Source organism: Bos indicus x Bos taurus, chromosome 12 (genome assembly GCF_003369695.1).
Source record: "Bos indicus x Bos taurus breed Angus x Brahman F1 hybrid chromosome 12, Bos_hybrid_MaternalHap_v2.0, whole genome shotgun sequence".
NCBI lineage: Eukaryota > Metazoa > Chordata > Mammalia > Artiodactyla > Bovidae > Bos > Bos indicus x Bos taurus.
This window is the reverse complement of record NC_040087.1, coordinates 62,518,664-62,532,168: the sequence shown is the minus strand read 5'-3', so window position 1 is coordinate 62,532,168 and position 13,505 is coordinate 62,518,664.

The window sequence follows — 13,505 nt, the reverse complement described above, 5'->3', positions numbered from 1 at the left end:
ACTAGCCATAAAACTTAAAAGATATTAAAATTAATTATAGCTGCTATAACTTGTTAATGGATACAAACTATAGAAAGACACAACTTATGACAAAATGATCAGAGGAAGTAAAATAATGGGGTTTCTGTACATGGTCAAAGTGAAATGTATCAGCTTAAAGCAGGCTGTTGTATGAATAAGATGTTATATATAAACCTCATATATAAACTCATAAAACAAAAAGATAAAGAGGAATCACAGCACAGTATTCCAAAAACTCATCGAATTCTAAAGACAGAGCACTAGAGAGGGTGGGGGAAAAAAAAACTACAGAATATTCAGAAACAGTGAAAAAAATGGTGATAGTGCATCCTTACCTATTAGTAATTACTTTAAAAGCAATTTGGATTACATTCTACAACTGGGTGTTTGAATGGATTCAATGACATGCCCCCCAGGAGAGTGTCAATTTAGTTTTAAGGATATATACGAACTGGAGGTATTAAGGACATATACCACTTGGAAGTAAAGTGATAGAAAAAGATATTCGAAGTAAATTGTAACCAAAAGACTAGGAGTGGCTATATTTTTTATCAGACAAAACAGATGTTCTTTCAAAAACTGTCACAACAAAGAAGGTCACGCTATGCTATGCTAAGTCACTTCAGTCGTGTCCGACTCTGCGCAACCACATAGACGGCAGCCCACCAGGCTCCCTCATCCCTGGGATTCTCCAGGCAAGAACACTGGAGTGGGTTGCCATTTCCTCCTCCAATGCATGAAAGTGAAAAGTGAAAGTGAAGTCGCTCAGTCGTGTCCAACTCCTAGCGACCCCATGGACTGCAGCCTACCAGGCTCCTCCATCCATGGGATTTTCCAGGCAAGAGTACTGGAGTGGGGTGCCATTGCCTTCTCCAAGAAGGTCATGAAGTATGATAAAGGGGACAAATCAAGAGGAGTTTTAAAAGGTATCTATATATATTAAGAGTTGGACTGTGAAGAAGGCTGAGCATCGAAGAATTGATGCTTTTGAACTGTGGTGTTGGAGAAGACTCTTGAGAGTCCCTTGGACTGCAAGGAGATCCAACCAGTCCATTCTGAAGGAGATCAGCCCTGGGATTTCTTCGGAAGGAATGATGCTAAAGCTGAAACCCAGTACTTTGGCCACCTCATGCAAAGAATTGACTCATTGGAAAAGATTCTGATGCTGGGAGGGACTGGGGGCAGGAGGAGAAGGGGACAACAGAGGATGAGATGGCTGGATGACATCACTGACTCGATGGACGTGAGTCTGGGTGAACTCCAGGAGTTGGTAATGGACAGGGAGGCCTGGTGTGCTGCAATTCATGGGGTCGCAAAGAGTCAGACACGACTAAGTGACTAAACTGAACTGAACTGATATATATTAATTGGAGAAGGAAATGGCAGCCCACTCCAGTATTTTTGCCTAGAGAGTCCCGTGGACAAAGGAGCCTGGTGGGCTGCTGTCCATAGGGTCACACAGAGTAGGACACAACTGAAGCGACTTAGCATGCATGCATGCACTGGAGAAGGAAATGGCAACCCACTCCAGTTTTCTTGCCTGGAGAATCCCAGAGACAGAGGAGCCTGGTGGGCTGCCATCTATGGGGTCACACAGAATCGGATATGACTGAAGTGACTTAGCAGCAGCAGCAGCAGCAGCATATATATAAACATCCAAGATCACAGCATCCGAATATAGAAAGTAAATAGCAACAAGAGTAAAGGAAGAAACAGATAGAAACAAAATAATAATATGAAACCACAATACCCCACTTTAAGAAATGGAGATACTGTTCAGACAGAAAAGAAAAAAAAAAAAAAAAAAAACAGTACATTTAACAGCATTATATATATATCAATGGACTTAAAATATTTATATAGAGCATTCCATCAAACAGCAGCTGAACACACATGTTTAGGAGCACATAAAATATTCTCTAGAATAGATCATTTTGGGGAGCAACAAAATAAGTTTTGGGAAATTTAAGGCAAATGAATCACATCGAGTTTATTTTATGAGCACAATGGAGTGAAACTTAGAAACCAGTAACAAAAAATGAAAAACTCACATATGTAGAAATTATATATGTGAGTAATTACAACACATTCCTGAATGATCAATGAGTTAAAGAAAGAATAAGATCAGATCAGATCAGTCGCTCAATCGTGTCCGACTCTTTGCGACCCCATGAATCGCAGCACGCCAGGCCTCCCTGTCCATCATCATCTCCCGGAGTTCACTGAGACTCACGTCCATCGAGTCAGTGATGCCATCCAGCCATCTCATCCTCCCTCGTCCCCTTCTCCTCCTGCCCCCAATCCCTCCCAGCATCAGAGTCTTTTCCAATGAGTCAACTCTTCACATGAGGTGGCCAAAGTACTGGAGTTTCAGCTTTAGCATCAGTCCTTCCAAAGAAATCCCAGGGCTGATCTCCTTCAGAATGGACTGGTTGGATCTCCTTGCAGTCCAAGGGACTCTCAAGAGTCTTCTCCAACACCACAGTTCAAAAGCAGCAATTCTTCGGTGCTCAGCCTTCTTCACAGTCCAACTCTCACATCCATACATGACCACAGGAAAAACCACAGCCTTGACTAGATGAACCTTTGTTGGCAAAGTAATGTCTCTGCTTTTGAATATGCTATCTAGGTTGGTCATAACTTTCCTTCCAAAGAGTAAGCATCTTTTAATTTCAGGGCTTCAGTCACCATCTGTAGTGATTTTGGAGCCAAGAAAAATAAAGTCTGACACCGTTTCCACTGTTTCCCCATCTATTTCCCATGAAGTGGTGGGACCGGATGCCATGATCTTCGTTTTCTGAATGTTGAGGGAAATAAAAAAATCCCTTGAGACAAAGGAAACGTAACATATAAAAATTTCAGATGTAGCTAATGCAAAATAAGCCACTTCAGTCATGTCCTACTCTTTGTGACCCTATGGACTGTATCCCACCAGGCTCCTCTGTTCATGGGATTTTCCAGGCAAGAATACTGGAGTGGGTTGCCATGCCCTCCTCCAGGGGATCTTCCTGATCCAGGGAACAAACCCATATGTCTTGTGTCTCCTGCAACAGCAGGCAGGTTCTTCACCACTAGTGCCTAATGCAATCTGAAAAAGGAAATTTACAGTAATATAGTGGCTATGTGTTTTTTAAAAAAAGTCTCAAATGGAAGAGTAATTATATGATGTGGTGGAAGTGCTAGCTAACTCTAAGGTGGCAATCCCCATGCAATATGTAAGTGTATTAAATAAAAACATTGTGCACCTAAAACTCATATGATGATATATGTCAATTACAGCTTAAAAAATGTTTGCAAGAGTGCTACCCACTTGGTCATCATGTCGACAAGGTAATTTCAGGGAATGGGTGTTATAGCCAATCTGTAATGAGTATAGAGAATTGTTTTAAATCAAATTTAATAAATATCCTTGCAAAACTGAAAAACAAAATAAATGCTAAATTCACCATCTAGAAGTGGAGACATTCTTAGAAACAATAAATATGATATATAATGTTAACATAAGGAAAGATGAAAATCTCAATCTGAATATATGCAAAAATGCATTGAACAAAATTTGACATCTATATATGACAAAAAGCCCTCAATATGGGCAGGAGGGGTAAGAAGGAGGAATAGGTAGATTTGAGTGAGTTTCAGGGCTTTGAAAATACTCTGTATGAGATAATGATGTACACCTGATATACATATGACCAATCTCATAAAACGTGTAACACAGATTGAACCCTAATATAAACTATGAACTTTGGGTGAAGGTGATGTTTCAATGAAGAGTCATCAATTTTAACACAAATTTTGCTCAAGTTTGTAATGCTGATAATGGGGGGATCTAAGCATGTGTGAGGATGGGGGATTTATGTGAAATCTCTGGATCTTCCTCTCAACTTTACTTAAACCTAACATTACTCTAAGAAGTAAAGTCTTTTAAAAATCTTCCAGCTGTAAAGTAAGTCATAAGGATGTAATGTAAAAATAGCAAAGATATTTAAAGACATTGTAACAACTTTATTTGGTGACAAATAATCACTGGTTTTATTGGTTTGATAATTTCATAATATAAATTATCAAATCACTATGTTACATACTTGAAAACCAATGCAATGAAAACAACTTTCAACAAATAAAACATTGAAGCAATATACCTCAACATAATAAAGGCCATATATGAAAATCTTTCAGCTAACATCATACTCAACAGTGAAAAGGTGAAAGCTTTTCCTGTGAGATGAGGGATAAATCAAGGATGCCCAATCTCACCACTTGTATGCAACAAAGTTCTGAAGTCCTAGCCTGAGCAATTAAATAACAAAAAGGCATCTGGAATAAAAATGAAGAAGTAAAGTAGACTCTGTTTGCAGATGGCCTCTATAGAAAACCCTAAGACTCCATGAAAAAAAAAAAAAAAATTGGTACTAATAAAAGACTCATTAAAACTACAGGTTACAAAAATAAACACATAAAAATCAGCTGCTTTTCTATTCACTAACAATAAACTATAAAAGAAAGCAATCCTATTTGCAATAGCATTAAAAATATTCAGAATAAAGTTAATCAAGATAATGAAGTATCTTTATACTGAAAACTAAAATAAAATGATGAAAGGGGGAGGAACAAGATGGTGGAGGAGTAGGTGGACATAGAGTACATCTCTCTCCATGGATACATCAGGAATACACCTTCAGACACAGAAGTGCTTGCAGACCACCAGCTGAGAGCAGACAGGAGTACCTGACCACTAGAAAAGAATATTGGAGAAGGCAATGGCACCCCACTCCAGTACTCTTGCCTGGAAAATCCCATGGGCAGAGGAGCCTGGTAGGCTGCAGTCCATGGGGTCACAAGGAGGAGGACACAACTGAGCGACTTCACTTTCACTTTTCACTTTCATGCATTGGAGAGGGAAATGGCAACCCACTCCAATGTTCTTGCCTGGAGAATCCCGGGGATGGGGGATCCTGGTGGGCTGCCGTCTATGGGGTTGCACAGAGTCGGACATGACTGAAGCGACTTAGCATCAGCAGCAGCAGAAAAGAATATATAAAAGCATGCAAAACTTGGTAGGGTGAAGGAACTAGGGGAGGAAACAGGAGTGTTAGTAGGGCTGGACCTGCCCTCGGGGGTGGGGAAAGTGAAGCAGGTGTCTGATCCCCCCATGGGGACAACTGTCTTGGTAAGAGGAAAAATTGATGAAAGAAACTGAAAAAGACATGAACGGGAAGAAATTTCATTTTCACTAATTAGAAAAATTAATATTATTTAAATGCCTATACTACACAAAGCAATATACTGGTAAGTGCAATCCCTATCAAATTTCCAGTGATATTTTCTCACAGAAGTAGAAACCATTTTGAAGTGAGTTGGCAGAAGAGGAGGTGATAAGATGGCTGAATTTTGCATATCCGACTCTTTGCAAACCCATGGACTAGCCTACCACGCTCCTCCGTCCATGGAATTTTCCAGGCAAGAGTACTGGAGTGGGTTGCCATTTCCCTCTCCAGGGGATCTTCCTGACCCAGGGATCAAACCCGGGTCTTCGGCATTGCAGGCAGATGCTTTACCATCTGAGCCACAAGGGAAGCCCCATATATCATAGAGTTAGTTTAAATAGATATGCTGACAGATTGGTTATGAGCTGCAAGAAAAGGAGGTTAAAACACATGATAACATGGTTTTAAGTCAGATGGAGAATTTTAAATTCTCTGTCAGATAGTCCAAGAGAGACAGGGAACACCAAGTTTATTTTGTAAATCTGCAGATCAACATGAAGGTCTAATCTGAGACGCTATTTTAGGTTTCAGGAGTCTACCTATGGTGTTTAAGTCATAGAACAAATGAAATCACAAAGCAAGTATGTGAAGAGAAAAGGTAAACAGTGAAATTAACCACTCTAAAGCTTAAGGATCAGAGAGATGAGATGTAAACCAGCAAAGTGAACAACAACCACCAAAAAAAAAAAAAAAAGCAGCTTAGTAAATCAGAAGGAAAACTGGATCAGCCATTTTCCTTCTCATCTTTGTTTTCCTTTATTTGTATAAATAAGAAGCCTACCTAATTGAATAGCAGCATTGTGTTTTATAAACAAAATTTTTAAATGCATAAGAATGCTTTAAAAACTTAGATATTAGATATTTATCTTGTTTTATACTGCATGTTTGTGCCAACTGCTTTGTTATTTCACAATCCTCTTTTCTGTGACACCACAGGTATTGATCTGCATTTAGTAAATCTGGGATGACCGCTTCAGAGACTTCAGTTCAAGACTTTTGTCTCATCTGGAAAATATGTCTAGGTTGGCAGAAACAAATCTTAATGTAGATATTCAGGAGATCTCAGCTACAATGTCACAGAGAAGGTTGAAAATGACAGGACATGGTTTGTCATTGGAAGTGGTTCCAAAAGAGTGAAGTTAATAAAACAGAGGGCAGACACTCAATCAGGCAGCTGTCTCAGATCAGCTAGAAAATGGTCTTGACAGACAAAGCTATATAACAGTTGCCAGATGTTTGACACCTAAATATTAAAGTGGGTGTCAACAATGACTTTCTTGACTCATAGGGATTCTACACAAGATGATAGTGCAAACTTTCAGGAGTGGAATCATAGGGGCTTAAAGTTGAGAGTAACTTGAGAACTGACAGTGATTAGTTTAACCCAATATATCACTTTTTTTCATGATATACCTGTCTAATGGTTCAGTGCTGATAAAACAGACCCAGACCTGTAGATCTCAATATCTTGCCAAGCATATTACAATAGTTGGAGACAACTTTATATCAATGATATTTTGAGATATTTCTAAGCTATTTTGGCAGGTCGGATATATTAGCAAATATTTTTTCTTCCACAATGGCAAATCATACAAAGAAAACCATGGTTAATACACTCATAGGGAAAAAAAGAAGAAAGAAAGCATAATCTAAAGAAATTAATTTTTAACCTGGCAACCAAAAAAAAAAAAAAATACACTATTACTATGAAGAGTGCTAAGAGGTAGAGGTAGTGATACAAAGACTCAGAAGCTTGACCTCTAGGCAAATGTGGGCTCTAAGAGAGCCTTAAATGATTACCACCCCCTGGTATTCAGTAAAGTTCCTTGAGTAAGGGGTGTACATACCAGATTGTTTCTAAAAATAAAACAAGCTAAAGGTTATGAGGTATCTTAATAGTAGGTTATAAATAGGCTTTGGCTTTCATCCTGGGTCCTATATGTGTGTGTGTCTTTTTCATAGAGTAAGAAACATGCTGCATTATGAACAGCTCTATGGAGAGGCCCGAATGACAGTGAGGAACTGAGGCTATCAGCCCAACAGAACATGAATTGAAAACCACCAGCAACTACGTGAGTGAGCTTAGAAGTGAAACTTTAGCCTAAGTCTTTATGTTTTTTTAAGGTATGCATGCATGCTCAGTCACTGTCATGCATGGACTGTAGACAGACCCCATGGACTGTAGCTCCTTTGGCTCCTGTGTCCATGTGACTTCCCAGGCACAAGAATACCGGAGTGGGTTGCCATTTCCTTTTCCAGAGGATCTTCCCATCCCAGGGATCAAACTGGGGTCTCCTGCATTGCAGGCGGATTCTTTACCACTGAGCCACCAGGGAATCCCCGGGTGAACAAGATTAAAAGTGAAACTTTGGCCTAAGTCTTTTAATGATTACTACTTGGATGATTTACTTTGACTATAATCTGATGAGAAACAAGGAGGAAAAAACACTCAGTTAAATTGCACCTGGATTCCTGACCCATAGAAAACTGAAATAAAAATATTTGCTGCTTTAAATTGCTAAGTTGGAAGATAATTTGTTACAGAGAAATAGGTAACTAGTACACCTGCAGATCTGGAAAGTTGTGCTCACTCCTGAGACAGGCAAATAGACAGAGAAGCACCAGGAAGACAAGGGAAAGACCCATGTGCCAGATATTATGTGGTGGGGAAGCGGCTGCACAGATCATATATGGACTCAGAAGCTATAAATTATCCTGTATGAAAATGAAATATATTTTTCATCTTCAATAAGGCAAGTGCAAAGAATATAAAAAGATAAATCTATATTTCAAAAGATCACATACCAAAATTATTGATACCTCCTTTCATCACACATTCCAGTCTGAATCAATATTTTTGGAAGAATAGAAAGAAACTGTTCACCAATTTAACTGTGGACAAGTATGGGAACTGACAATCTCTCAGTTATGGTGAAAAAAAAGTCAAGATTTTATTCATCCCTATCAGAGACAAGCCACCTAAACCACACAGTGCACCCAATTTTCCATCATCACTAAGCATAAAAAGACCTTATTTAAAAAGCTAAAAATAGAAACAGAGATGGAGAGTCTAAATAGACAACTTTCCTTTGAACACAAGGTTATTAAAGAATTACACTCAAAGAAAGCACAAGGACAGAAAGTTTCTCAGCGAATTTCAACCAAATGTTTAATGTCAGATACTTCAACTGCATTATTAATTACTCCAGAACAGTGAAAGTTAAAGCAAACTCCCCACTTTTTATAAAACAAGCATAACATCAATGTCAAAACATGGTAAACACAGTATAAATGAAAACATACCAAAATCACTTAATATCTAATACAGAAATAATAAATGTCAAAAGCTATATACAACACATTAAGAAAATAGTGCACTATGGGTATGATTTACTCCAAGAATTTAAGATTATTTCAATTTTAAAAATCTATTAAAATCTTACACCACATGAATAAATCTAGAGATAAAAGCCATACACTTATTTCCACAGATGCTGAAAAGCTTTGAAAATATTCAGCATTAATTTCTAATATATGCATTCTGGAAAATAGAAATTTACAAATATTGTCTTAAAATTATTATACACATGCACTTGCACATAAAGATGATTTTTAGACCTGAAATCATCATTTCACTAAATGAAGAAACAGTAGAAGACTAGAAGATCTTCCAGATCAGAAACAAGGTAAGGATCAGCCATCTCTACTACCTCCCAGCATTGCACAGAAGACATTGGACAATGCAATAAAAAGAAGCTAATCTGAATCACATGAAATGGTGAATGTCAAATTTTATCTACTTCCAAATGATCAGACTGGTAACCTGAAAATTCCAAAGGAATCAATGATAAAACTAATAAAAACATTGAAAAAAAAGTTTAATAGGATAAAATTTAACAAAAAATACCTTATGTATCTAATAAATATATTTAGAAGGGTTAATGTAAAAATAATACATACAATGGTAGCAAAAAAATAATCTGGAGTTACTAAGAAACTGTGTAAAACCTGTATGTGTCAGTTTAGTCTCTCAGTCATGTCCAACTCTGTGACTCCATCAACTGCAGCACATTATGCTCCCCTGTCCATCACCAACTCCCAGAGTTTGCTCAACCTCATGTCCATCAAGCCGGTGAGATCATCCAACCATCTCATCCTCTGTTGTCCCCTTCTCCTTCTGCCTTCAGTCTTTCCCAACATCAGGGTATTTTCAAATGAGTCAGTTCTTTGAATCAGGTGGACAAAGTATTGGAGTTTCAGCTGCAGCATCAGTCCTTCCAATGAATATTCAGGACTGATTTCCTTTAGTGTTTGATCTCCTTGCAGTCCAAGGGACTCTCAAGAGTCTTCTCCAGCACCACAGTTCAAAAGCATCAGTTCTTTGGCGCTCAGCTTTCTTTATGATCCAACTCTCACATGCACATAAGACTACTGGAAAAACCATAGCTTTTACTAGATGGACAGCAAAGTAATGTCTCTGCTTTTCAATATGTTGTCTAGGTTGGTCATAACTTTCCTTGCAAGGAGCAAGCGAGCAAGTGTCTTTTAAATTCATGGCTGCAGTCACCTTTTGCACTGATTTTTGAGCCCAAGAAAATTAAGTGTCTCATTGTTTCCACTGTTTCTCCATCTATTTGCCATGAAGTGATGGGACCAGATGCCATGATCTCTGTTTTCTGAAGGTTGAGCTTTAAGCCAACTTTTTCACTCTCCTCTTTCACTTTCATCAAGAGGCCCTTTAGTTCTTCTTTACTTTTTGCCATAAGGGTAGTATCATCTGCATATCTGAGGTTATTGACATTTCTCCCAGCAATCTTGATTCCAGCTTGTGCTTTGTCCAGCCCAGGGTTTCTCATGATGTATTCTGCATATAAGTTAAACAAGCAGGGTGACAATATACAGCCTTGACGTACTCCTTTTCCTATTTGGAACCAGTCTGCTTTTCCATGTCTGGTTCTAACCGTTGTTTCCTGACCTGCTTACAGATTTCTCAAGAGGCCGGTCAGGTGGTCTGATATTCCCATCTCTTCAAAATTTTTCCACAGTTTGTTGTGATCCACAGAGTCAAAGGCTTTGGCATAGTCAGTAAAGCAGAAATAGATGTTTTTCTGGAACTCTCTTGCTTCTTCAATGATCCATTGGATGTTGGCAATTTGATCTCTGGTTCCTCTGTCTTTTCAAAAACTAGTTTGAACACCTAGAAATTCATGGTCCATGTTCTGTTGACATTTGAACATTAAAATATGCTATAAAAAGCTCTATAACATCATGATTCTGGTTTTAGAAAAATGGGATAGGGAAGCATAAATAAATTCAAGTGCATGTGTAAATTTAGTATATATTGTCACCCTGCTTATTTATCTTATATGCAAAGTACATCATGAGAAATGCTGGGCTGGAAGAAACACAAGCTGGAATCAAGATTGCCAGGAGAAATATCAATAACCTCAGATATGCAAATGACACCACCCTTATGGCAGAAAGTGAAGAGGAACTAAAAAGCCTCTTGATGAAAGTGAAAGAGGAGAGTGAAAAAGTTGGCTTAAAGATCAATATTAAGAAAACTAAGATCATGGCATCTGGTCCCATCACTTCATGGGAAATAGGTGGGGAAACAGTAGAAACAGTGTCAGACTTTATTTTTCTGGGCTCCAAAATCACTGCAGATGGTGATTGCAGCCATCAAATTAAAAGACACTTACTCCTTGGAAGGAATGTTAAGACCAACCTACATAGCATATTCAGAAGCAGAGACATTACTTTCCCAAAAAAGGTCCATCTAGTCAAGGCTATGGTTTTTCCAGTAGTCATGTATGGATGTGAGAGTTGGACTGTGAAGAAAGCTGAGCACTGAAGAATTGATGCTTTTGAACTGTGGTGTTGGAGAAGACTCTTGTGAGTCCCTTGGACTGCAAACAGATCCAACCAGTCCATACTAAAGGAAATCAGTCTTGAGTGTTCTTTGGAAGGACTGATGCTGAAGCTGAAACTCCAGTACTTTGGCCACCTCATGCGAAGAGTTGACTCATTGGAAAAGACTCTGAAGCTGGGAGGGATTGGGGACAGGAGGAGAAGGGGATGACAGAGGATGAGATGGCTGGATGGCATCACAGACTGTATGGATGTCAGTTTGAGTGAATTCCGGGAGTTGGTGATGGACAGGGAGGCTTGGCGTGCTGCAATTCATGGGGTTGCAGAGTTGGACACGACTGAGCGACTGAACTGAACTGAACTGAAGGTAAGGTGAAGTCTCTCAGTCGTGTCCGACTCTTGGCGACCCCACAGACTGTTGCCTACCAGGCTCTTCCATCCATGGGATTTTCCAGGCAATAGTACTGGAGTGGGTTGCCATTTCCTTCTCCAGAGGATCTTCCCGACCCAGGGATTGAACCCACATCTCCCGCATTGTAGGCAGACGCTTTAACGTCTGAGCCACCAGGGAAGTCTATTGATAAGAGAGAGAAATATAAAAACACAAAGCCATAGGGAAAAAAGTTTAAGCTTAGTTGACTCTGGGAATGGCTTTTCAACTTATGATTCAAAATGCGAGACAAAAAATTCTGAAATCTGAGTACATACTTTTTTCAACACCACCATAACAAAGTCAGTACAGAAATAATAAAGTAGGAGATACATGCACTTTTGGTCCATAATGACTCCACTTTACCTTAAGATATAGCCTCCATCTGTTAAGGTTTACTTATTTGAGTTTCTGAAAAGCCATGAGGGATTTGAAATGATAGCTGCAGGACTGTTTTGGATGATCCATTAGGTTAACAAAGTTAACTTCTCTGAAAGCTGACTCAATTTTAAAATCAAGAATGGAAGTTTAATTTTTCAAAATTTTTTTATTCATCAGTTGACATGTTTTTCATAATTATGTATATAATAGAATATATTAATTTTAAAATCTAAAAAACTAATATCGTGGTTTTAGCCTCAAGGTAATGTTGTCTCAAAAATAAGTAAGTTTTCCTATTTTGGGGAAGAAAATTTAAATAATTGTCAATATTTATTGTTTAGCCAATTAACAGAATTCATTGGTGAAACTACCTTAACTGGAGTTTATTATGAAAGTTTTAATGAGCTCATTTCACCTACATAGTTTTAATAAGTTTATTAAGTTACTTTTTCTTGAGTTTTATATTTTGTACTACAGCAACTGGCTTCCTTGTAGATCAGACAGTAAAGAATCCTCCTGCAATGCAGGAGACCCTAGTTCAATCCCTGGTTCCAGAAGATCCTCTGGAGGAGGGAACAGCAATCCACTCCAGTGTTCTTGGCTGGAAAATCCCAAAGACAGAGGAGCCTGGCAGGCTTCAGTCCATGGGGTCGCAAAGGGTCAGATGCTACTGAGCAACTAACATTACACTAAAGGAACCCCAAATTCATGAATATAGATGCTTATATAAAAACTGAAATTAAGTTTCTCACCTATAGCCCTGAGAAAAAGAAACCTTACCTCCCTAATGTAATAAAATTCTTTGGAATATAAAGGATTGGGGCTTCCCTGGTGGCTCAGACAGTAAAGAATCTGCCTGCAATGCAGATCTCCTGGATCTGGAAGATCCCCCTGGAGAAGGCAATGGCTACCCACTCAAGTATTCTTTCCTGGAGAATTCCATGGACAGAGGAGCCTGGTGGGCTACAGTCCATGGGGTCTCAAAGAGTCCGACAGGACTGAAAGCCTGACACTGTATACATCTTTATTCTAGGTTGTACCCCCCTTTGAAATAAAAGATACAGATCTGGAAATGCCTATCAATAACTTAAGTTAACTGCTTAACTTTCAAGAACTTTTCTTTAACCCAAGTTCCAGTTTTATTTGATCAGAAACTTTAACCATGCAGAAACAAACAAAAATATATATTCTCTATGTTCCCACAGATTTCATATATTCAGTCTTTAAAATTTCTTTTGTCTGCATAATATCCATTCTCAGGTTTTTGAATTCCAAGAACCCTTAAGTCTCCATTCATTCCATTTCCATACTTTTGCCTATTTTCCAAACTGGGTATTTTCTGTCATCTTAGCTCATGCTTACTTAGTAATCTCTATTTTGCTATTAAGCCCATCAACAGAAATTTTTATCTTAGTTGTTCTATTTTTCATTTCTAAAATTTCCATTTGGCAGTATATTATATATTCTATTTTCCTCCTGAGAATTTCTATCTCTCCATTATCCTAGGAGTGTTTTGCTTTACCTCTTTGCATATT